The 26,320-nt window shown below is 44.8% G+C and overlaps 1 protein-coding gene across 10 annotated transcripts in view; it reads right to left on the bottom strand.

The window, feature by feature from the left end:
• Window positions 1–26,320, bottom strand: part of Evl (Enah/Vasp-like) — a 120,216-nt gene that overhangs the window by 88,711 nt on the left and 5,185 nt on the right. For 2 of the 10 annotated variants that reach the window (XM_087554826.1, XM_087554837.1), the window contains exons 1-2: window positions 3,790–3,956; window positions 2,743–2,810 (exon numbers count right to left, since the gene is read on the bottom strand). The exons of 7 other annotated variants lie outside the window; for them this stretch is intronic. The gene's annotated coding sequence lies outside the window, so the exon portion shown is untranslated. Of the gene's footprint in view, window positions 1–2,742; window positions 2,811–3,706; window positions 3,957–26,320 lie in introns of those variants that run through there. One more of the 10 variants, XM_087554827.1, reaches the window with a different exon arrangement.

The following is a 26,320-nucleotide window of genomic DNA, read 5'->3' as shown; positions in this document are numbered from 1 at the left end:
CCCTATTGAGACTAGAGGCCATTGTTATATTCCAATACATAACTTCTCTCCATACTGTCCATCTAAGACTTCATGGGAAAGCATGGCGGGTTGGGTAAGCATTCAACTCCCAGGACCCACATGGTGGAAGGCAAGAACCAACCCCCACAGGTGGTTCTCTGACTTTCATCCACACTGCAATACACGTGTGGATATTCACACGCACAATCAATGGAAATCTTTTTTGTTGTTCCTCGTTATTTTGAGACAGGGTTTCTCTGTGTAGTTCTGGCTGTCCTGATCTCGCTCTGTAGACCAGGATGTCCTGGAACTCAGAGGTCTGCCTGCCTCTGCCTCCTGAGTGCTGGGATCATAAGTGTGCCACCACTATCTGAGAAAACTGTAAATCTTTTTAATTAACAAGAATTAGTGTAAGGAGCTGGAAAGGTGGAGAGCACAGGACCCAGGTTTGGTTCCCAGCGTCCACATGGCTGCTCATAACCATTCACAGCTTCAGGTACAGGGGCTCTATGCCTTCTTCTGCCCTCTGCGGGGCACTGTATGCATAGTTCACAGGCACACATGTAGGCGAGCTACATCTACATGTTTATTAAGGTTAAGAATGAACGTGATACCAACTGTACAGAATACCCAGAAATTCTCTGAGCAGTACAGAGACCATCAAGCCCAGGCTTCATCAAGTAAGTGTCCATGCTCCATCCGTCGGCTTCACTCTTCCTGCCCTGGGCTATTTCCCTACAAGAAGGAGAGCATTACAACACCTAGCTCCTTCAACTGTGGCAGACTGAAGGAGCTGGTATATGGTAAGTGGTTAGAATGCTCAGTGTAGAGCGTCAAGCCTACGTGTGAGCTCACTCACACTAACTGAGGAACACTCTCAGGTCAAGTGTGAAGCTGTTCTTTTGAGCTCAGAGTTTACTACTGTTTCACGATTTATAGGGAAAGGTTAAATTCGTCCCCAGGGAATGCTTACTTCACCAGAGAGTACCACCCAGTTTATGGTTAGTGTAACAGTGAAGAGAAAGCTCCAATCTCTTTCCCCATGAAGACCAAAGACGGAGCGACTGCTGAGAGGCGTCTAGAAGACAGATTTCGGCTTACGTGGCTCCTGTGAGCCTCGGTGGGTGAGGCAAGAAGCATGCCTGATAGGCATACGCCATGGCTCTTCTCTAGTTCAGCCCAGGACTATGAGGGAACCTCATATTTCTATTTCCAAACCTCAGTTTCTCCCTGGGAAGCGGCAAGGGAACCAGAACAGACATGTGGTGCTCTCACTTTTAGGGGGGAGGGCTCTAACTTCTGACAGGCACTGGCCAGCTAGGGGCCACCGAGAAAGGGTAGCTGCTACAGGCTCTGAACGTGTTATACCACAGAGCAACACCAGAGAGGACTCTTCTACCAAGACTCGCCACAGCACCTGAGGCAGCTGGATTGACTTTAGTGTAGAAGCTGGGATCTTGAGTGCCAACAGGTAAACCTTAGTTTGTAGGGTGTTACAAGCCTCCAGAGGCCTATCTCCAGAAAAGCCTTGAGAGACATCCAGAATACAGCCAGGATAACTAGTAAGGAGTCTTTCTGTGCAAAGCCATTCTATAGAGACTGGGAAAGGTGTTTTTTTTTTTATTTCCTCAAACACTCAAACCTCAACAAAAAATAATATAGAGTATACAACAACAGTAACAAAACAAGACAAAAAACTGGGGGCTACAGCCTAATCAAAGTTACAAACTAAATGACCAGAAATAGCCCTATAGAAAGAAAATGTATGAGCTGCCAAATGACACCAACTACCCAAGAGAAAGGACCCTCCATGAACTGAAAGAGAGCATGGTGACAACTGAAATAAGTTGGGACTGCAATGGCCAGTGAGGACATCAGCAGAGAGAATGGAGGAACCATCGAACCTTCACTGCAAGGGCCCAAAGACAACTTACAGGCAGAAGAATGAACCAGCAAGCTCAGTGTCAAGGTACTGAAATCCCGAGTCAGGCCTAGCGTGGTGGCACACATCTTTACTCTTACACTCAAGTTAGGGGAGACAAAGGCCAGCCTGGTCTACAGAGCAAGTTCCAGGACAGCCAAAGCGACACAGAGAAACCCTGTCTTGAAAAATAATGAATCGAATACTGAGTCTGTAGGGGAAAGAAACTACACACAGTGACGTAAGCCTTCAAGTCCAGCACTGAGGAGGCCGAGGCAGGAGCTTCACAAGGTCAAGGGCAGCCTGGGCTACAAAATGAGAAAGGGTTCTTCAAAAATGGGAGAAAATGGGGTTGGGGATTTAGCTCAGTGGTAGAGCGCTTGCCTAGGAAGCGCAAGGCCCTGGGTTCGGTCCCCAGATCCAAAAAAAAGAACCAAAAAAAAAAAAAAATGGGAGATAATGAAGTAAAGAGAGCCTTGACGGCCTTACAGAGGATTATCAAGTGGAACAACAAACCCATTATGGGAATCTCAGATGTACAAGAAACAAGTGAAGGGCAGAAAACTAAATGGAAGAAATAAACCTAGCAAATCTGAGGAGATAAACAGACAAATCCAAGAAACTCAACAAATTCTATCCGGGTCTAAATCCAGGAGACCTATATTAAGAATCACAATAACCGGGGTTGGGGATTTAGCTCAGTGGCAGAGCGCTTGCCTAGGAAGCGCAAGGCCCTGGGTTCAGTCCCCAGCTCCGAAAAAAAGAACCAAAAAAAAAAAAAAAAAAAAAAGAATCACAATAACCAAGTTGTCAATACTCACAAAGAACTCAAGAAAGCAGCAAGGGAGGACACTCAGCAGCTAACAGTTCCGAGATGAAACACCAAGGGCTGAAAGGGTAAGATGACATATTCAGAGTATGTTTGTGTGTGTGTGTGTGTGTGTGTGTGTGTGTGTGTGTGTGTGTGTGTGTGTGGAGGGGAGTGGTATGCAAAATATGCATCTTTCAAAAGTGGAGAAATTGAGGCTTTCCCAGATAAGCAAGGATGACACTAGGGCTGTTCTGAGAAACACGACGGTGTTCCAAGTTGAACAGACAGGAAGCAGCCATACAAACCTCGTGATACACTAGACTCCCAGGTGGAGGATTCAACAGCACTGTAATGGAGATGCGTATGCCATTTTAAAATTTGGTGTCAAATTTAAAAAGTGAATAGAAAGTAGCTCCAAACTTATTTTAGTGACTATGTAATAAAAAGTAGTAATTTGTATCATAAGTAATATAAAATGAGAGAAATAAAGTGAGATATAAAGGGTTAAATAATCAGCAACTTTTCAGTTTAAGGTAAATTTTTGTAACTTTAAGATGCAACCTTAAGGGGTTGGGGATTTAGCTCAGTGGTAGAGCGCTTGCCTAGCAAGCACAAGGCCCTGGGTTCGGTCCCCAGCTCCGAAAAAAAAGAAAAAAGAAAAAAAAAAAGATGCAACCTTAAGATGCTTTGTGTGATTGCAATGGTACCCATACCGAAAACTACATAAAAAGAAATGAGAAAGAAAATAAAACATCACTAAGAAAAATCAAAAAGGCATCGAGAGAAGGGGAGACAGACAGTCAAATAACAGCAGCTACTTTCAACATAGGAGGGTTAAATTCTCCAATTAAAAGACACGCTTAGTGCAGGGAGTAGGATCCAGCTAGAGCGAGCCTAGATCTAAATTCATACCAGGCTGAAAAGGATAGAAAAGGATGCCAGTACAAATAGGAGCTCCTGAACCCCAAACCTACCACAGGACAGAGGAAGGGAATTACACAGTGACAAGGGTCAGTCAGTTCCCCAGGAGATACAACAACAGTGAACAGAAACACACCTCACCACAGCTCTCTCAAATGTGGGTGCAAACACTGACAAAACCAAGCGGACAAATAGTTCCACAGTTGTCTAACAAGCTGGCTGTCTACATCCGCCTAGATGAAGTGTGGCAGGTGAGGAGCTCTTCCAGTGTTGGTCTTTACACTTCCTGTTGTTGCTCCCATCTGCTTGCTGCCTGCCACTGCTCACTATGCTGAGCAGCAACAGGAAGTGCCCTGTGTTGGTATAGGTACCATCAGGACCCATAGCTGGACAAGCCTTCTGGGCCTCAGGAATCAAGACTCTACAGCTCTTGGCTCTAGATGGCTCTGGCTTTCCAGGAAAGCCTGAGGAATACTTAGCCCTTGGCAGTGTTAGCTCTCATAGGCCTAGGAAATCGAAGATCCTTAGCTCTTAATACTGGTCAGTGTATAGCTTTTGGCCCCGGTCTGAGACCTTTGTCCCTAAAGACTTGGCAGCTCTTGGCACTCTCCTGGTGACAAAGATGGCCAGTCTTTTCTGTGATTCATTATAGCCTTTTATGTTTCTTTAGTCTCAGTTTTCTACTCTCCCTACCACTTAAACTATGTCTACATTTCTGATAGGTTTTATATACTCCCATCAGAATTCCAACTTTGTCAGGTGGTATTCACCTATAGTCCCAACAGTGTGGGAGGCTGAGGCAAGAAAATTACATGAGCACATGAGTTTGTCACCAGCCTGGGCACCAATGGGAGACACTGTCTTAAATCAAAACAAAATCCTGAAGCCATTTTAAAAATCAGAAATTAAAAAAGTTCTGGGTATCGTGACAAACACATATAATCGGAGAATCTAGGAAGATGAGGCAGGAAACAGCATGCTCAAGGCCAGCCTGGGCTTTATATCAAGTCTGATAGTGAGAAGACCACACCTGAAATACAAAATGAACAATCCTAGAGTTCAGACAAGATCTCAAGCAACTCGGAGCATCCAAAACAGCCTGAAAAAGAAACAAAGTTGGAGGTCTCACACTTATTATTAAAACTCATGACAGTCACCAAGATAGCATATTACTAGCATAAAGACACAGACAGTAAAGCAGTACAGAGATCCCGGAGCAAACTCTGTGTATACGGTCAAACAAACGGTCTTCATCCAGCCTAAGAGCTCAGTCTTCAACACAGAGTGTGGAGGAAACCGGATCATCACATACGAAAGGTCTAAAATCGAACCTTAAACCCATGCATAGCATGTACCACAAAATAAGTTAAACCAAGACTTAAAGCCACTAAAACAGGAGGAAGCATAAAGTCCCAGGACACTGCATTTGAGAAGTTTCGCAGTTACAGAATCAACTATTAACCAGGCAAATGAGGATGGACATGTGAGCTTTAAACTTCTGCCCACAGGGCCTGGTGAGCGAGCTGTGGGAACCGTGAGGCTGAGTTCAGATCCCGGCAACTTCATGAAAAGCTAAGTGTGGTCCCTGTAATCCAAAGCCGGGAAGTGGAGGCAGGAGGATCCCTGGGGCTGACCGGCCAGGGTGTGGGTGAAACCGTGAGCTGCAGGCTCGGTGAGAGAATACTTCTTAAAAAGGAAGGAAGAGAGTGATAGAGAAACCACATGATGCCAAACACTCTGCCTCTGTGAGCACTGCATCCACCCACGGATGGAAAGAAACAATTAAAACATACTTCTGCACAGTGAAAATATGACAAGACATGCACAGAAGAGGAGAAAATGTTTGCAGATTACCTATCTGGTCAGTTATTTACTAAGCAGGACACAACAGAAATCCTGCATCTTAACAATAACAAAACCAAAAATCATAAATGGCTGCACAGCAAAACTTGTCTCTGAAACTAACACATAAATACATACATGAGCACATGCGTATTTATGTATATACTCTGAAACACCACTAGGAAAATATAAGCTGCCAGCTAGACGGTATTGCAAATCCCATATCTGATAGAGGGCCTGTATCTAGAATATACAACAATGTCTCAAAACTCAACAAGAAAATGAAACGCCTTGACAAAGACAGAAAACAACTCAGTGAGGACTAGCTGGGCAGATCAGATATCCTCAGTAAATGACATACCATGGATCATTAATTAAATTGTCAGACCAGGCTTGTAGATAAACGGCTTTAACCCATCACTCATGAAGAAGAGGCAGGCAGATCTCTGAGTCTGAGGTCAACCTGGTCTATATAGCCAGTTCCAGGCCATCCAGGACTAAGACTTTGTGAATAGGGAGACATTGCCAAAAAATATTTTTAAAAATTTGGACTGATTAAAATAGATCCATACTTATCACTCTGCATAACGCTCAATTCCAAATGGATCAAAGACTTCAACATAAAACCAGATACACTGAACCTGACAGAAGAGAAGGTGGAGAATAACCTTGAACTCATTGGCACAGGGGAAGACTTCTAAACAGAGCACTGCTAGCACAGGCACTAAGATCAACAATTAATAAACGGGACCTCATGAAACTGAAAAGCTTCTGTAGGCAAAGGACACTGTCATTAGGGCAAAGTGATAGTCTACAGGATGGGAAAAGAGTTTTACCAACTCTACATCCAAGAGAAGACTAAAATATATGAAGAACTCAAGAAACTAGATATCAGAAAATCAAATAATTAAAATTTGGGGTACAGATATAAACAGAATTCTCCAACAGAAATCTCAAGTGGCTGAGAAACACTTAAAGGAACGGTGACTATCCTTAGCCATCAGGGAAATGCACCAAGACTACTCTGAGATTCTATCTTCCACCTGTCGGAATGGCTAAGATCAATAAGAAAGGGAACGCTCCTCCATTGCTGGTGGGAGTGCAAACCTGTACAGCTGCTATGGGAATCAGCGTGGCGGTTCCTCAGAAGGATGGGAATCGCTCTACCTCAATATCCAGCTACGCTAGTCTTGTGTGTATACCCCAAAGACACTTCGTCCTGCAAGGACACTTGCTCAGCTATGTTCATTGCTGCTCTATTCGTAATAGCCAGAAAAGTTGGAAACAACCTCTCTCTCTCTCCACAGAAGAATGGATAAAGAAAATGTGGTTCATTTATACAATGGAATATCACACGGCTATTTTAAAAAGTTACGTCGTGAAATCTGCACACTAATGGATGGAAATTAAAAAAAAAATCATCTTGAGTGAGAGAACCCAGATCCAGAAAGAGAAATATGGTGTGTATTAACTCACATGTGGATGTGGATACTAGATAAGCAAGCTACAGTCTTCAGACCATAGGATTTAGGCATAGAGGAAGGGACTGGGGGAACACATGGATCTCCCTGGAAGGAGGACATAGATTTTGTAGGAGAACTGGGGCTGGAAGGGCAGGAACAGAAGGTCAGGTGGGGAGGTGAGATTGACGGAGGGAACTAAAGGGAACCTGAGGAATAGTATGGAAACCTAGTACAGTAGAAACTTCCTAAAATACAGGAATTCAATTCTAATGGAGTTTCCAAATAATAAGGGAGACAGAGTTCCAACTGGCCATCTTTTGTCATCCAAGGAAGCTTCCAGTACAAGGACTGGGTTACATCCAATTGAGTTGTTGACTCAAAGGTCCTGTGGAAATCTTCATACAACCCAGGTTGTTGCCAAGACAACAGGTTGCTCTAATAGTAGGGCCCCATTGCTGAAGAAGTCACCCACATACTCACAGAGCATGGATAGGTCAAGCTGGTGCCTAGATGGAACCCACACACCCTTCCCTACATTTTAGTGTCTTTGGTACAGGAGGTACTCCACAGGCTACCAAGAGAGAGCAGTGAACACCAACCCAGCAGCAAACCCTTTCATCTACAATACTGTCTGTCCTGCCTGTAAAATATGGTAGGGCAATGCTGGCACCAAGCTTGTGGGAGTAACCAACTAATTTTGATCAGACTTAAGGCCTATTCCACAAGATGGAATCCATACCCAACATTGCTTGGGTGATCAAAAATCAGACTAGATAACCCAGAAATATTGGGTAAAACCAAGTACTATCAGTGTTTTAAAAAAAATTGTGATAAAATGGTCCCTAACAATATTGTTATACTCATAGATCAGTATCTTCCTCAGCCAGCATCAAAGAAGCTTCCTCCTGCAGCAGATGGAAACAGACAGAGAGACCACAGCCAGACATTACTCAAAGAGTGAGAGACCCTGGAACACACAGCTAGCTCTAAATGGGATGTAAATGGGATGTCTCCATCAAATCCTTCCCCTTAGAGCTCAGGAAATCTTGCAGAAGAGGAGGCAGAAAATGTGTAAAAGTCACAGGGGATGGAGGAGAGAGAGAGAGAGAGAGAGAGAGAGAGAGAGAGAGAGAGAGAGAGAGAGAGAGAGAGAGAGAGATAGGTTGACTATGAAGAAGATCAAATTGGCCCCAAGGAACTCGTCCCTAATCATCAAGAAGTAGTCTAATGATTACGTTATCCCTGACTATTCAGGAATCTCATTCCTTTCTTCTCTCTCCTTTTTCTTACTATCTAGTGTTAGGGTGTTGAAAGGGTGGAAGAAAAGGGGGTGGAATAAAGAAGAACCCACAAAGTAGCAAAGAAAGCTAGAGAGATTAATCTGAAGAAGGTGAGTTCAGTTCATGTGAGTGGCCACAAGCTACACTGAATGGTCTCCTGAAACACTTGGGAAGAGAGAATTTTCTTGGACTTTAGTGTTAATAATTTAAAGACATGCAGATTAGCATCAGAATAATATAGACCACACTTAAATTCATGCCACAGCAGAAGAAAAGGCAAGAACAGGGAAGAAATCAGAATGGTATGTCCACCCAGATGCGGACAGGAGCCACCCAGGGGTTGGTCAAGCTTGTTTTCCATTTGCTCACAGTGTGCCTCTCTATGCATGCAGATTCTGGGAGGACAACGGTCAGTTCAGTTGTTTCTGTTTTGTCAGACTTGATTCTATGTACACAGATATTTCTCTCTCTCTCTCTCTCTCTCTCTCTCTCTCTCCGTGTGTGTGTGTGTGTGTGTGTGTGTGTGTGTGTGTGTGTGTGTGCGCGCACGCACAGTGTTCATGAAGCCCCAGAAAAGGGCATTAGGCCTCCTGGAACTAGAGTTACCGATGGTTGTTGAGACACCATGTGGGCACTGGGAATCAAACACAGGTCTTCTGCAAGAGCAGCCAGTGCCTTTAACAAGAGCCATTTTATGCTGCAAAACCCAAGCACGAATCAACCAAGTGTGGTATGCCTATTGGTGGGCTAAAAAGGAACGAAGTACCAAAACTGAGGTAGCATGAATGAACCGTAGAAATGCTGTGAGAAATGTAAGATGCCCCTCAGAAGACCCCGTATGTTGTACGGTTGTTGGTTCTGATCAGAGACAGAGAGCAGATGAAGAGTTTCAGGCTGGGTTATGTAGGAATGGGGAGCAGCAGCTAATGAGCACAGGTTCCTTTGGCATGGCCACAGAACTCTAGGCTTCAACTGTGGTCATGTTTGCCCAACTGCATACTCTAAACCCATCGTATACTTTAAATGGGGGAAGAAGGCTCTAATCCCTGGCACCAGACAGCAAAAAAGAAAATAAAATGACAGACACTTGCTCAGCACATACAAGGCTGGGTTTGATCCTGGTGCCACACAACAAAGCTTGAATTTTATCAGTGCCAAAGGTGAGTGCTGCAAACGGCATTCTCTAAATGATGGAACAGTCCCTGAAAGGGGAGGGTAATAATGTGTGAATCACATAAGGGCCCTCATTCACACTGTGGTACCAGCATTAAACCCAGAGCAGTGTCTCCCTCTATCCCCAGCTCTTTAGACATGCTGTACCTGTATACATGTTGGATTTAGGTTTTGATCCATTTTGCATTACGTTTTGTGTGTGGTTTGAGGGAGAGTCCAAGGTTACATAGACATGCTGCTACCCAATATTTGTTAAAAGGTGTCTCTCCCATTGATGGTCTTCTGGCGTTCTTGTTGACAACTGTTTATTAATGTTAATAATAATTTATAAATGAGTCTAGTTTGACACAGGCTTGAGGCACCCAGACTGAGCTGCATGTATAGAAGAACGTGTCTTCTACTCACATGGCCCAGGACTAAGGCTGGTGTAAGTTAAGTGTCTGATGAGTCATGACCCATCTGTGAGATTGACAGTCACACTGCCTCATTGCCCACAGACAACACTCAGAGACACATCATTGCCTGCTCTTGCAAAGGGGCCGATTTGGTCCTTTTCGGTGTTGCTCCTATCCGAGATTCTATCAGTCTGTTGCTTGAAATTCTGTTCCACTTAGTGATACAGATCAAGGACAGCAATTCCCTTCTGTCCAGGAAAGGCAATGTTTATCAACAGGGCTCTGAGCTGCTCAGTTGGCAACCTCAGCTGCCAGGAAGATGCAGTGCTGCTGGGCACAGCTGATTTTTATCTATGGAAGACGAGCTCCAGTAGGGGCAACATTCTATTTTGTACACAGGGTTTTGTGTGTGCCCGATTCACATTCTTCCTATGCAGAAGGCAAAGTTAGAGAATCTAAATTACTTATCTTCTTTTACCTGTTGGTTGGTTGGTTGGTTGACACACACACACACACACACACAAACAAAAATTAAAAAAATAAATAATATAAAAATAATAACAACAATAAAATCAAACAGCACATCCTTGTGTGTTTAAAATCACTTCTAGTCTGGTTTGAATACCTCATGCCATGTAAATACTGTGTAAAAAGCTATAATGTTAAAGGAATGGCAAGAATTAAGTCTACACATGTTCAGAACTGTTCATTACAGGCCTAACTATAGAAACTACATGTGGCCAACATTCCTGAGGTTAGACTTATATAAATTACTTCACATTACTTTCACTGCATACAGTAAGATTCTCAGATGTTTGTAATGCAGAGAACAGTCACGGGGTACTCTGCCTCAAACATAAAAAGCACAAGGCAGGCTACTGAGATGGCTCCTGATGCTCATCTGAACCACATGCAGGTGAAAGCAGACCGCCCTCTGACCCCACGGCCATACCTTAGCATGGCCACACACATGTTAATAAGGCCAGGTCCAGGAAGATGGCTCTGAGTGAAAGCACTGGCAATGAGGCTGATGGCTCAGTTTGATCCTTGGAACCCATGTTGAAAGGCAGTTGAAGTGGTGCCCTGAAGCTTGCAGGCCAGTCAGTCAGGAATACAATGTAGAAGGTGGGACTGACTCCTGAAAGCTGTCGTCCGACCTCCATGTGCATGCCATGGACCTGCCTAGAGCCCTGAGCTCAGGTAACAAGTGCATCAATGGCAATTGCTTCACTATCCACCATTTTAGGAATTTTTCTGGAGAGCTTATCCACAAGTCAAGAATGGATAAAGATAAAACAACTGGGATGTGGGAGGATGGACCTGGAATCTCCTTAACAGAAAGCCATGAGATCTTAACTAAAATAAACAATCCAAATGTCAAGTATTCTAAAATCCGATTGCTTTCCTGCTGAAATGGGGGTGGAGCGCTCCATAAAGATGGGGAAGAAGGGAAGGAGGGAGACTGGGGGGAGGGGGCTAGAGAGATGACTCAGCAGTTAAAGGGTTTGCTATTCTTGCAGAGGACTCAAGGACTAAGTTCAGTTTCCAGCACCCACCCACCATGGGCACTCATGGCCACCTATAACTCCCGTTCCAGAAGGATCTGATGCCTATGGCCTCTACAGGGCACAGCACATACATGCATACATGTAATTAAAAATAAAACTAGATCTTTTATTTATGGAATTTCAGTTCCATGTTTCTTAGCCTCCTTTTTCTTTTCCCCACTTGCACTTGACTTAGAGTGGGCCGGTGGAGAACACAGGCTGACAGTATAGCACAGTCCTGCCAGTTATCTGTCTGCACATCTAAGGCTCATTCCTTCCTTTTCAGAGTGGAGTAGGAAATGGGGTATAAGTCAGACATTGAACAATAATAAGAATTAAAAAGGCAAATGGCTAAGTAAGGTGGCCAAAACTAAAGCTATAAGAAAGCTGGGCTTCACTGCTCTGCTTGCCAGTCAGCCTGAGAGCCCTACCCAAAGCTGTCTATCTGAAAACCGAGGGCTTACAAAACAGTCAGCACACATACAGGCACTTGACACATGTGAGTTGCTCCAAAGATAAGGGCTAAGACTACAGTGCCGGATAAATCAGGCGTGCTCTTGACCTCAGGACCTCCTCAATTATGGTTGCACATTTAAGTGTCTAGAGACTTCGAACAGATGAACGCATAACCCGAGATTAATACCTAGGGAAGGACCCTGAGGGGTTGGGAGGAGTCCTTTTCAAGTATTTCTGTTGTAGTATGAAGAGAGAGCAGCTGAACTTTATGAAGTTAGTTTATGACTCTACCCTTGAATGGTTTTAATTAGACTCATTCATTTTATTCTGAGTGCTTTGCCTAGATGTGCATATGTGCACCTCATGAAGTTAGGAGAGGACTCTGGATCCCTTGGAGGTGAAGTTAGACAGTAGTTGTGAGCCGTCATATGGGCGGGGACTAAATCCGGTCATCTGCAAGAGAGTTGCTGTTCTTAACCAGTGAAGCATCTCTCTAGTTGCCCTTGTTAGTGTGGTAAATGTGTGTCCTTGCTTGGTTGGTTTGCGTTCTGTCTGCTTTTTTGTGATGGCCGTTCTTGGCTGTCATCTTGACTGCATCTGAAATGAACTAAAGCCTAAGTAGCCAGGGATACTTGTGAGGGATTTTTTCCTAAATTAAATCATTGAAAGTGGGAAGATAGACCTTTAATCTGGGCCACACCCTCTGCTGGAAGCCTATTTAATGGACACAGAGGAGGGAAGCTTGCTCTCGTTGTTCTGCGTGGCAAGTCCATTCCTTCAGTAGCACTGGAACCTACTACTTCAGGATTCCAGCACATACTGAAGACGAGCTGAGACACCCAGTCTGCCAGACTGAATAACTTCTAGATTAGCTGGACCACAGCCTATAGCCATTCTAATTAATAAATTCCGTGTATGTGTGTGTGTGCGTGTGTGCACGCGCATGCGTGTATTCCACACACCTACATGTATGTGTGTATATATATGTATATATATATATGTATATGTATATATGTATGTGCATGCATGTGTCTAAGAAGGACCTACTGAAGCTGAGACCTTTGAGCCCTCAGATTCTCAAGGGTTATCTCACCAGAGAACAGTCTCTCCATCCTCAACAGAAGATGTACTCGCTATCCTCTGAAAGAGTCAGTACCTATCTCACCTGACTGAGAAAATTAGTTCTTCATTGTCTGCCAAACCAGCAGTGACTTTCTTTGGAGGAGATGCCAGGTTAGACAACACTGCCCCTGGAGCCCAAAAATAGTTGCCTCCAGACCCATAACCAGACTGAAAACGAAACAGACTCCTGGGAAGAGGGACAGAAAGTGCAGTCCGTGAGGAGGTACGGTACACTACTAATGAGCTAAAACTTTACTAATTCGTTTTAGCAGAAGTCTGAGAAATACGTGTGGGAATGGATTTGAAGGGTCTAGGATAATGGTGAAAGGAACATAAAATTGGATCAGACTGAGTTTATTGTCACAAGTCACTAAGTAGAGATTCAGGGTGTAATATGGAAACTCAGAGTTTACTTTTAAAAGTTATCAAAAGTTGGTTTGAATGGTTGCTGAGCATCCATGTAAAGATAGCCTACTGGAAAGGAGGTGGAGACCCCTGATATCCCTGGGCTTAGTGTTGAAGGGATTTTAAGGCTCAGGAAAATTGCAACGCTAGAGTGGCTACATTGTGCAAAGCTAACCCTGCACATGGAAGACCGGAAGACATTCCCTTCATGCTCCTGTAAGATGCAAACTGCTGAGGGGGCATCGGCACATTGACGCCCTCTGTCGTCACCCTATTCCTGATGACAGACAGGCCTTACTGCTGGGGACGCTGCTCTCTGTTGGATGAACGCAATGCAATGGGTTTAACTGGTAGTGGGGGCCAGTGGCAGCCCTGAGTCGCCAAGGCAAAGTGACTAATTATCATGAAGGGCAGCATAGACGAAGCAATGTCCATAATGGGCAGCCCAGTCAATGGTTCTTACAGTGGCATGACAGACGGACCTTTGGAAATAGCTAACCAATCACAGTGTTGCAGGCATGAAAGGGATAAGAAGGCTACTATTTCAGGTAGTAGTAGTACATGTTTTTTATTCCAACACTCTTAAGTTTGAGGCCAGAATGGTCGGTCTATGGAGCAAGTTCTAGGGCAGTCTGGGCTACATGGACTATACAAAGAAACCCTGTATCAGAAGAACAAAACCAAAAACAAACAAAAAGATATTAAGATTTTTCTTTGATCTTTGTGAGTGGAAAAACTCAAACAAATGAAAGAAAGGCTATGTTGGATCATGGTTAAAGGGAATCTGACCCATGAATCAATTTCCAGACTTGAGCCAGTCTGCAGACCCAGAACTCGTTGAGTGAAGCAACAGCCAGGTTCACTTGATAAAATACCCAAGAGATTTCCTATTAGCCTTTCTTCAGCCCCTCTGTAGCCTTTTACAAAGGAAACTATATACTGTGGCTCTCCAGTGGAGTAGGGGCTTATGGAGGTCATGGGGTTGAGGAAGCTTTGGCTGAAGTTAGACTCCCAGTATGTCCGTCCAGTGCCCTGAACTCATGCTGTGGGGGTTTCCTCGGTCCTGGAATGTATAATTGAGACAGTTGTACTTAGAAGTTGGCAGGATTCTCACATTGGTTCCCTGACCTGTGGAGTGAGGGCTGCTATGGTTGGAAAGACTACATGGAAGCCATTAGAGTTGACTCTGCCTGGGAAAACTGTGAAACAAAACCAGTATCATATCCCTGGGGCAAATGCAGAAATTAGGGCCACCATCAAGGACAGGAAAGATGCAAGGGTGGTGGTTCCCACATGTCCCTTTAACTCTCCTATCTGGCCAGTGCAGAAGACAGATGGCTCATGCAGAATGATAGGTGACTATCAAAAAATCAAGTAGCAACTCCAATTGCAGCTCATATACCTGAGCAGGAGGTAGCAAAAACTTTGGACATTGGTAATATCTGTGTATCAGAGGATGGGAAATAAATCCAAACAAAATTCAACGGCCTTCTACCTGGATGAAATGCTTAGGAGTCCAGTAGTGTGTGGTATCTGGAGGTACTCCCTCCAAGATGAGGATTAGTTATTGCCCTGGGCCTGCCCACAACCAAGAAAGCAGCACAACGTTTAATGTGCCCATCTGAGTCCTGAAGACAGCACATTCCTCACTTAGGTGTGTTACTCCAGCCCATATACCAAGTGATATGTGGTAGCTTTGTGTGGGGCCTGGAACAGAAAGAAGGCTCTTCAACAGGGCTAGGTGGCTGTGCGGGCTGTTCTACCACTTGACCCAGCAGGCCCGATGGCACTTGAGGTGTCAGTGGCAAATAGAGATGTTGTTTGTAGCCTGTGGCAAGCCTACAGGTGAATCACAGAAGAGACCTTTGAGATTTTGGACAAGACTCTACCATCATCTGCACACACTATTCTCCCTTTGAGAGACAGTTCTTGGCCAGCTAGTTTAAGCCTTAATGGAAACTAAACAAGTGACAATAGGTCACCAAGTTATCATATGACCTGAGCTGCCCATCATGAGCTGAGTGTTATATTCCCACCAAGTCAAAAAGTAGGACGTGCACAGCAGCAGCCCATTATCAAATGGAAGTGATATATACGTGATTGGACCTGAGCGGGATCTGAAGGCAGAAACAAGTTACATGAAGAAGTTGTCCAAATGCCTGTTTCTACTCCCAATACAAAGCCATCTGCTGCCAAGTATGCTCCTATAGCGTCCTAGCTGCGCTCTATGATTGGTTGAAGGAAAAAGAGAGGACCAGGGCCTGGTTTACTGATGGCTCTGCATGGGACAGAGGCACCGCCAGGAACTGGACAGCTGCAGCACTGCAGTCTCTTTCTGGGACAGCAGTGGAAGGCAGCAGCAAAGGGACGTTGTCACAGTGGGCAGAACGTGGGGCAGTATACCTGGCATTAGTTCATTTGGAAGGACAAGTGGCCAGATGTCCGATGCTTCACTGATTCGTGGGATATAACCAATGGATTAGCTGGATGGCCAAGGACTAGGAAAGAGCATGACTGGACAATTGGTGAGAAAGACATCTGGAGAAGAAATATGCAGACCAATCTTTCCAAATGGGTGAAGGATGTGAAGATGCTGTGTTCCATGTAAATGCTCACCAAAAGGTGACTTCAGTAGAGAGGGAGTTCAATAATCAAGCAAACACGACAATCAGCCTCTTTCCCAAGCCATTCCAGTCACTGCTCAATGGGCCCATGAACAAAGAGGCCAAGGTGGCAGAGACAGAGGCTATGTGAGGACTTGACATGAACTTCCACTCACCAAGACTACAGCTGCTGCTAAATGCCATATCCACCCACAGCAGAGACCATTACTAAGCTCTAGATGGGGCACCATTCCCCAGGGTGACTAGCCAGCGACCTGTTGGTAGGTTGACTATACTAGACTACTTCTGTGGAAAGGACAACACTTTGTCCCTACTGAAGTAGATACATACTTATACTTATTCTGGTTATCTGCCTTTCCTGCACTTAATGATTCTCCTGAAACTATCATCTGTGAACTTACAAAATGTCTTATCCACCATTATAGTATTCCACACAATATTTCTTCTGACCAAGGAACTCACTTCAAAGCCAGACAATGGGCCCATGATCATGGAATCCACTGTGCTTACCATGTTCTCTACCATTCTGAAGCTGCTGGCCTGACAGAAAGATGAAATGGCCTTTTGAAGACATATTTAAGTCATCAATTATGTGGCAGCAGCCTACAGGCTGGGCCAGCGTTCTCTAGAAGGTGATATATGTTTTGATTCAGAGTCCAATATATGGCATGGTTTCTCCCATAGCCAGGATTCATGGGATGGAAAAGGGAATCGTTCTATTCACTATCATTCCTAGTGACCCACTATGAAAAGAACTTGCTTCTTGTCCTTGCACCCTTAAGGTCTACTGGCCTAAAGGCTTTGGCTCTAGAGTAGGAAATGCTCCTGCCTGAAGCCACAACAAACATCCTACTGAACTGGAAGTTCAGACTTCCCCCTGGCCCCTTTGGGTTTATGATGCTCTTAAGCCTACAGGCTAAGAAAGGAATAGCAGTGTTGGGAGGGGTGATCCATCAGATTACCAAGGGATAACTGGATTGCTTCTCCACAATGAAGGTAAGAGAGATTATGTCTGGAGTGCAGGAGTCCTTTAGGGCAGTGGTTCCCAACCTTCCTAACGTTGCAACACTTTAATATAGGTTGTGGTGACCCCAACCATAACATTATTTTCATTGCTACTTTGTAATTGTAATTTTGCTACTGTTATGAATCATCATGTAAATATCTGTTTTCTGATGGTCTTAGGTGACCTCCGTGAAAGGGTCATTTGACAACTCTTTTGGTGCTACCATGTCCTGTGATGAGAGTTAGTGAGAAATTACAACAACCTAATCTCGGGAGGATGACAAACAGCACTAATCCTTCAGGGTTGAAGGTATGGTCTTCCTCCATGAAAAGTGTCAACATTTGCTTGAAGCTCTTGCTGAGGGGAGAGAAAATACAGAATGAGTAGCAGAGAAAGACAGTTATAATACCAGCTAGGGCCACGTGACCAATCATAAGAATGAGGACTATAACTGACATGAGTGTTTCTGTCTCATTTTGTTAAGACTCTATTTGAACAGATATTTATGGTTTCTTTCCTCAATTTCTTTATCATATAATGTAACCCTAATTAAGAGAATATCAGTGGTTATCATTTTAAGTTTGAGATACTAAAAGAATGTCCCTCAAGGGACATCACCACCTATTCAAATTTATAACGCCTTTGCTATTATATGTTGGATAATTATGTCATGGTAAGCACTGTCTTAGCGTTGTATTGCTGTGAAGAGACACCACAACCATGGCAAGTCTTATAACAGGAAAGCATGTAACTGGCACTTGCTTACAGTTTTACAGTATAGTCGACTGTCCTCATGCAATGAGTATGGCAGCACACCAGCAGACATCAGCAGACGTGGCAGCTAAGAGCACTGCATCCTAAGACCGTAGGAAAAGGGAGCCATTGGGCCTAGCTTGGTGAGCTCCCTGCCCCACCCAAAACCTAACACAAGACAGGGTTTCTCTGTCTACTCTGGATACCTGAAACTCACTTTGTATTGTAGACTGGGCTGGCCTTGAACTCAAAGGTCCACCTGTTTCTGCCTCAGGGGTGCAGGGACTAAAGGTGCGAACCCTTTTGGGAGGTGGGGGCAGGGCTTTTGAAAACCAAAGCCCATGTCCAGTGACACACTTCCTCCAACAAGGCTATACTTACTACAACAAGGCCACACTTTCTAATCCTCATGTAGTGCTACTCCCTAATGACAAGCATTCAAATCTGTGAGCAGGGAGGGTCATTCCTATGCAAACCACCACGGGTATGAGTATGGCCTGCGATTACTCTATTTGGAAATGGAGCATGACAGAAGGAGATAAGACTGTGTCAGCTGACAAGGGTTTGATGCAATGCTTTTCTTGGTGGTTAGCTTGACCACATCTAGTATTAACTAAAACCCAAACAACTGGTGTACCAGTGAGCGATCTTTTTCTTAATAAATCAAAGGAAGTGGGGAAGATCCACTTTTAATCCTGATTTTTTGAAGTAGGAAGATATACCTTGAATCCAGATCTTTTGAGATAGGACACACATTAACTCGGCGACAGCTTCTGCTGCCAGCCTATATGAAAGACAAGGAAGAAGGAGGCCTGCTCTCTGTGGCAGCTTGCTTTCCATCCGCCTGGCACGTCCATTCCCTCACTGGCACTGCAGCCCACTTCTCTGGGATTCCAGTGTGTACTGCGGACGGACCAGCTGAGACATCCAGCTCATGGCCTGAACAGTGACCGGAGTCCTACCAGGAGAATGATAGGACTGTCCTACAAAACATTCAAACCAACCCAAAGCTTCTTCAATGAAAGCCAGGTGTCAATATCAGCACCAGGATAAATGCCTGGAATAAAGACCTGTGAGGAGGATGGAAAATCCAGAAACACGTACAACTGATTATTGTGACAAAAACCAGGACTCCAAACACTGGAGGACTTTGTGAGGAGCAATCCTTGGAGACCTAAACAACAGGTAGAAAAGGGCAATGTTGGGGTTGGGGATTTAGCTCAGTAGTAGAGCGCTTCCCTAGCAAGTGCAAGGCCCTGGGTTCGGTCCCCAGCTCCGAAAAAAAGAATAGAAAAAAAAAAAGAAAGAAAGAAAAGGGCAATATTGAGTCCATCTCTCAAACCAGGTGTCGAGTTCCAAATGGACCAGAGATTTGAATGTCAGAATAAAACCACACACACAAGCACATGCATTGAAAATTAAACAAAATGGCTGACTTCAATCCAGGAGTGTAAAGTGTTTACTGGCTATGATTAAAAACTGAGAAGCAATGGCTAACATGAAAAATTAAGAACAAACGAGTGTTCACAAGAGCCCATTCCTGTTCTCCGCTGTGTGCCCAGTAAGATGCCATGGCCACTCCTCCTGGCATCTTCCACTGAGTACCGGCAGACTCCAGGGGCTAGTGTGCTGGGGCTCCCTCTGACCAGTGAGGTAGGAGCTTCTTCACGCTGCTTTCCCTTCTTCTCAGCTCTCAGGGCCTATATGAACATCTCCCTCCACATTTCTCTCACTGTGCCTTGATCTCAGGCTTGACCTTTTGGGAAACAAACCCAAAACACTATGGACAGAACAAAGTGGTGCTCTTCTAATTATGCATTAAGATAAATATATGACTAACATTTCAAAAACACTGCTCAGTGTAGCATCACCCTATGCCTTACATAGGGCTATGAATGACGGCGTCCATGGAGAGTCGGTATGAAAGGGGAGCTATAGTGTGACTATGAATGTCCCTCACAGGCTCATGCCTGTGCTACAGCAGCTATATTTTCAGTCTTGGAAACTAAGGAGGTAGGACCTAGTTGGAAAGAGGTCACTGCAGCTATGTCCCCAGGGATAGTATCTTGTCCCCAGGACCCTCTCCCTTTATGTCTGTTCCCTTCTCGAATTAGGGTAAAGCTCCTATCTATATGCTCCCTCCCATGAGTTTCTGCACATTTGCAAAGAGCCAAACTACCCTCTAAAAACTAAAGAACTCCCATGTCTCTGGGAGGTCCCCCTGCCTGTCACTCCCTTACAATGCACTCAATAATTGTTGATGAACAAAAAACCAAAAAACAAAAAACTTTGTTTTTACCACTACTCTGAACAGTTTTCTTTCCTTACATTGTTTCTGTGAGGTATTCGGTCACTGTGAAAAAAAGCAGCACAGAGGGAAAAGAGGAAGCTAGCAGAAAGAAACAAGGCATATGCCATGAGCCAGTGACCAAGGTAAGCCCGTGGTCAGTCTAGTGTCTGCCCTCAGAAGAACACCTCACCTCTCCATCTCCCTCCACTCTTACTTTAAGGCCCAGGCAAATCTCTGGGAAAACATCAGACAAAACCTGACGAACAGGGATCCTTTAATATAGCCCACCAGCGGTCCTTCAAAGTAGTCAAGGTGAAGGAAAGAAAGCAAAAGGCAATGGCTGAAGACACAGCTTAGCAGTTAAGAGCACACCGTGGCCTCCCAGAGGATCTGAGTGTCCATGTCAGACAGCTCAAAATCTTCTCTAACTCCAGGGAATCCACGCCTCTGGCCTCGACAGGCACCCACATACGTGTGCACACACACGGAAACACACAAACCCATAATTTAAAATTTTTAAATAAACCTAAAAAACAAACATGAACGTGTGAGAAACTTTCAGCCTAAGAAACAGAAAAAACACATGAAGCATTTGAACGTGCATGGACACAGACTTGGCGAACAATGTCCAGCAGCAACCTGACACCAATGCACCAGACAGCTAGGGGCGCTGGCAGAGAGGAGTGTATGGAACTGGACTATCTGCAGTCATCCTACAAAACTGAAATCCTACAACAGGAGAATCCTCTCTCCCGCCCTCTCCCTAGAGGGGGACCTGGGACCTCCATCTGGAATGATGTGCACACAACCTCCTTTGCCGCTAATGATTTCCACACACGGGAAAGTTGAGAAACAGCTGGGACATTAAGTGTCACAGCCCTTACAAAGGGCATAATGGGGAAATCCACCATGTCATCAAACAAATTCCTCATGGCAGCAGTATGACAGCAGACAAAGGCACTGCCACCCAGCAATGCGCTAATTCTCTAAGCACAATGAAAACAGCTTGCGTCTCCGTGCCAATGTCTACCAGTTGACGTGGTTGTCTGCAATATCGTTAATTAGGAGAAGCCGAGCCAAGCCGAATGATGCCAGGGTAAACCGTCCACTTCAGCTGTCCATTAGTGCCGACGCTTACAGAGCACCTACCAACCACCAGGCACGGCCGTAGTTCTATGGAGCCAACAGAGAGCAGAGGAGGCGCAATGTCTGCCTTTGTAAAGCCTGGGATGTTACCGGGCAAACTTAAGTATTAAAACGTTTATTTAGGGGGTTGGGGATTTAGCTCAGTGGTAGAGCGCTTGCCTTGCAAGCGCAAGGCCCTGGGTTCGGTCCCCAGCTCTGAAGGAAAAAAAAATTTATTTAAGAGAAAACACAGACAGCCCAAAGGCAACTAGCAGGGAAGGCCCTCCATCCAGGCTGCAGGGCAAGGGCCACATTCATATGGAAGGAAATAGAAGCTTTACATTGTTTTTGAAAGCAGCAGGAATGGTGGCAGTGCTGGGACTAAAGCTAGAGATGCTACAGAGCTAAATCCCCGGCTCCAGATTTGAAGGCTAAGAAATCAATTAGTAAAGTGACAACAGCAAGACTTTACCAGCTGTGTGATTTAGTTACCAGGGGTTTTTTTCCTAAGGGTTATGAGAACAGTGAGCACAGCTCCACAGAAGTCATAGCATGGCAGGTAAGACAGAATGTTTACAGGAGAGGGGGTGGGGTAGAACCTTTAAAGAGCAGGCCCAGGGAAGACCTAGCACAGGGCAAATGACAGCAGGTGTGAAGAAGCTGCCTAATCCCAACCTTCTAAGCTCAACTGTCTATGGTCTCTGGAAGATGCGAAGGAAACGCATGTGGAGCTATACAAAAGCATGTCTCTTGGTAAGAGGCACACTGATTTGGGCCTCTTGGTGGGCGTGGTTTTGCACTTTTGGTACCATTATCTTTTCTGCCCATCAACAAGATCTCCTGGTTTACCTTCAACAGTTGCCTTGTGACGTTTATAGAACATGACTCTGACTCAATTTTAGAACTGAAGTATCTGTCAGGCATGGTGGCACATGCCTTCCTGAATCCCAGCATTCAAGAAGCTAAGGCAGGAGGACCGTGAATATCAGGCCAGTCTATGTAACAACAAGGGCAGGAGATGTAGCTTAGCGACGGACTGCTTATCTAACATGTGTAAAACCTGGGTTTGCCCAGACAGAAATTAAATAAGTAAACTAATATTGAGGAACCAATAACAACTTCTGTTTCTACCCCCAATTATCACACACGGAGGACATTATATTGTGACCTGTTAAAAGGACAGATATCTGCAATCAGAATCATTCTCCATTTCCCAGGGATTATTGTCCTCACAAAAGAGACTATAAAGAAGCAGGATATATATCACAGATGAGAACTTTTAGAATGTTCTCATCTGATATCACAAAACCCTAGGAAGTGAGACTGTCAGATTTATATTTCATTTGCAAATGGAGGACCATATACTTAAATTACTTGTTCAATATGAGTTAGCTACTAGGGAGCAGCCTGGGGATGATCCAAGTCTGCCTGAGTAATCAAGGGCTGCCTAGAGTACATGGGACAAACTAAACTCAAATTTATAAATACCAACAAAAGTTTGTTTCCATTCACACAGCCCAAAAGACCAGGGCTTCGTATTTAACACCCACACAAGAACCGGGAACAGGGCTCCCCACCTCTGGTGGACAGATGGAACTATGCCATTCTGAACCTAGACTCCTTCCTTCCCTTACTCCCCCTCATTTATGATGTAGCATCTTTAATTATCTGACTATGTCATACATGTATATGACTAACTTTGGTCCTCTTCACTCCCTCCTACCCAGCTCCATTCTTCCCTCCTTTTCCCACCAAACACCAAAACATTCTTCACAGTAACTCCCCACCTTGTTCCCATGTGCTTGGTATGTATGTGACCCAGAGTTGAAAACGGCTTCCTACAGGAGTGATGGTAGGAGGCTATCTACTAAAGTGTGGGCAACATATCTGTGGCACACCAAAGAAGAAAAACACCCCTTCCCTAGCCACCATAGCTGTCCCACAGAGAGGAGTGTGGGTCTTATAAGCCCTTCCCCAATCTAGGATGGAATGTTGTTGGCCCCAGATTCTTACAGGTCGTATGCAGGACATCGGAGGTGTTGAGTTTGAGAGTGCATCAGCCATGCCATGTCCAGAAGACATCATTTCAAAGCACATCTCTCCAACCTCTGACCCTTACATTTTTTCTGTGATGTCCCCTGAGCCTTGGAAGGTGGGGAGTTTGTGTGAGAGTGTGTGTGAGTGTGTACATGTCTGCAGGTGCTATGTATGTGTGTGTGAGCGTGTGCATGTGTGCATGCAATTGATGTCCCATTTAGAGCCAAGCAGTCCCATTACTATGTCTCAGCTTTGGCCCATTGTGGTCTCTGCACTAACTGCTATCGTCACCTTACAAATAGATGCTTCTTTGACCTCCCTTTCTAGCTTACCTTTGCCTTTCTTTGTTTTGAGAGAGAACTTCTAACTTAAACCTTCGGGCTTAAACTTGCTTTCCCAGTTTTACCTTTTTCTCTCACTTAGATTTAACGTTCTGGCTGTCCTGTATATAGACAACCCTTAAATGTTTATCCTCCTTGGCCCCTGCAATCCAGTTGCTAACTGACCTTCAGGTGCACAAAGATATTCACCTCAGGTTTGCTTACAACGTTGAAGCTGTGAAGACAGGTGCTCTGGTAAGTCCTGGTGTGCCGTGTAAACTGCAGCTACTGCAAACGTTCCCACAGAAGACTGAAGGGAAGGGAAAGCATTTGTCAGAGGTTAAGATGCCTGGCAAATAATGTGCCGGGGCACCAGGCTTATTCAAATGCTATGCCTAAATGGGGAGAGATAACACATCCACTGCTAACTTTAAATAACTCTTTAAATGCAGCCCAGACGGACCTCAAGCTCAGTCCTCCTGCTTCAGCCCCAGTGCTGGTTGGAAGGGAGTGGGCCACAACAGTTTCAGTGCTGACTTTAGTTGTCTTCCTTGTACTTGCTCCCCGATTCTCCACATTCAACATACACATTTAAACCAGGAAGAAATATTTTTCAAAAGATAAGAAAAAAATTTCCACTAGAAAATGGCTTCTGCGGAGGTGATTCTCTTACACTATGAAGGAGAGACCTCTGCTTATGACTGTTTCAGAAGGGCTGCAAGATCGTTGGCTGTAGATGCTTTGTCTAAGTTACTGCTGATCTGAGAGCAGCATTCAGACCTACCCACAACTTGAGAGCCTCTTCACCAAGTGTCGGGACTATTGTAGAGTTTCTCAGACTTGTGTGTGCAAATTCCCCTTAGAGAAGAAAATCCCAAAGGAAACAGTGTTGGTTAACCTACGCCTCATGTCTATAAAAGTAGATGAGCAAAATAAAAATGAACATTAAATCAAACCAAGCCAGCAGAACTCAGTGACAATACTTTGTAAGTCTCTGACCTAATAACTGATTGATTTTCAACTTTTGATTGATGCTGTAGCACTGAGAGTAGAATCCAAGGCCTATCATGAGCTGGGCAAGCCCTCTACCACTGAACTGTATGCCCAGAAGTGACACTAGTTTAATAGAAGAATGCTACTGCTCAAATTAAAATCACTGTCCATGGTAAAATGACATCAGCACACGCACACAGGGGAGGGAGGGAGGGAGAAAGGGAGAGCGCGTGAGCGTGGCCCACCTGAGACTGGCCTAGGCTCTTTACAACTGGTCTTAGCAGTATGGCAAGAACAACTAGAACATGCTTGTCTCCCCTTAACCTGGGCAGTAAGTTCAGAACGGTACTTGGCCTGCCCGTGTTAGTGAGAGGCCAATGGTGACAGATGGACGAGACCTGTTTGCATCTGTGAATCTTATGCTATGCTCTGCTGGGTTCCGCAGTCTATGACACACACTGGCACTGCGTGCTGCTGGGTCACATGAGATCTTCCCAACACATACAGACCTGCCCATTTGCCTCACACATGCAAAGCTGGCCCTGGCAGAGGCGGCTGAGCTTTCTGAGGGTTACAGGACGTCGTCTTCAGACAATACAGTCGCAGCCATGCACCTTTGGGTTTTGGCAATGGCTTGCTTGCACTGACATCCAGTCCAAAGAGCACATTCTCGCTCTGTAGCCATTTCCTCTGAATTGAAACATCCCCTCCTGGAAGGATATTCCTGAGACTCAGTAAAGTCTCTAAGAAGACCGGGAAAGACTGAACAAAGCACTTCCCAGATTATACAAGGAATAGACGTCCACTGGGGCTGAGAAGGCCCTAGGGTAGGGCTACCTAGAGTTATATGGAGAACTCCAGGGATGCAGTTGCCCAAGTCACTTATGCTTCTATTCATAGCCCCTGATAAGCTCACTGGGTCTACCACCTAGCTGGAATTGTGTGGAATCACTCTTCAGTCTGTCATTGGTTCCCTTGGAGGTATAGAGATGTACATCTCCCCAGAAAACTGCACAATCGCTGATATGGCCAGCACATAAATCACTGCTGCAGCCAAGCATCTGACCAGGGATTCCGAAGAGAACAAAAACTCCAGCCTATTAAAGTGCAAACCCCCAGACAAATCCTAACTGTAAAAGCAATGGCGCAAAACACTAGGATATGACTCAACATCATAACAAATTAAAGGGCTACATAACACATATTTTAAAGATAAAAGGTAGAGCGGGAAAATGTTTATGGAAGACAAGATTGCCAACAGACAAGTGACTAAAAGACGCTTTAATAAAGAACACATTCCTCTAAGTCCCTCAGGAGTGAACACTAGTTGTCGGACAGTCTTGAAGACTTAGCTCTTGGCCTGCAGGAGTTGAGAAAGCCAGTACCAGAACCGAGTTATAAGGACATTGAGGCAAGAGGACTGCAAGCTTGCAGACAGCTTGAGATACATAGAGTTCCAGGTCAGCCTTGGTCACATAGCAAGACTCTGTCTCAGAAAGCCAAATCCAACCACACACACACACACAAAAAAACTGAATGAAACTAGAGGACACTCAGCAAGTATCCACTCTTAGCAGAGTGAGAGAAATCTCCACACTGAAGAGGTCTTGAAAGCCTTCTTTTTTCTATCTTGTAAATTGTTTTATTTCTGATGCGGGTCTGGCTATGTTGTCTAGTCTGACTTCAAACTGCTCTGCTCAAATGACCTCCCACCCCAGACCCTGGGAGTCACAGGTGCCCCCCACCTGGCTCCTGTATGCTGATCACTAGGAAGAAAAAGTAGAGGCGGGACAGTTCATTTTCCTATACTTAAAAATAACCAAATCAAATCAACAG

Source organism: Rattus norvegicus, chromosome 6 (genome assembly GCF_021556685.1).
Source record: "Rattus norvegicus strain SHRSP/BbbUtx chromosome 6, alternate assembly SHRSP_T2T, whole genome shotgun sequence".
NCBI classification, from domain to species: Eukaryota; Metazoa; Chordata; class Mammalia; order Rodentia; family Muridae; genus Rattus; species Rattus norvegicus.
The sequence above is the reverse complement of the archived record's forward strand: the minus strand, read 5'-3'. Positions and strand labels throughout refer to the sequence as shown.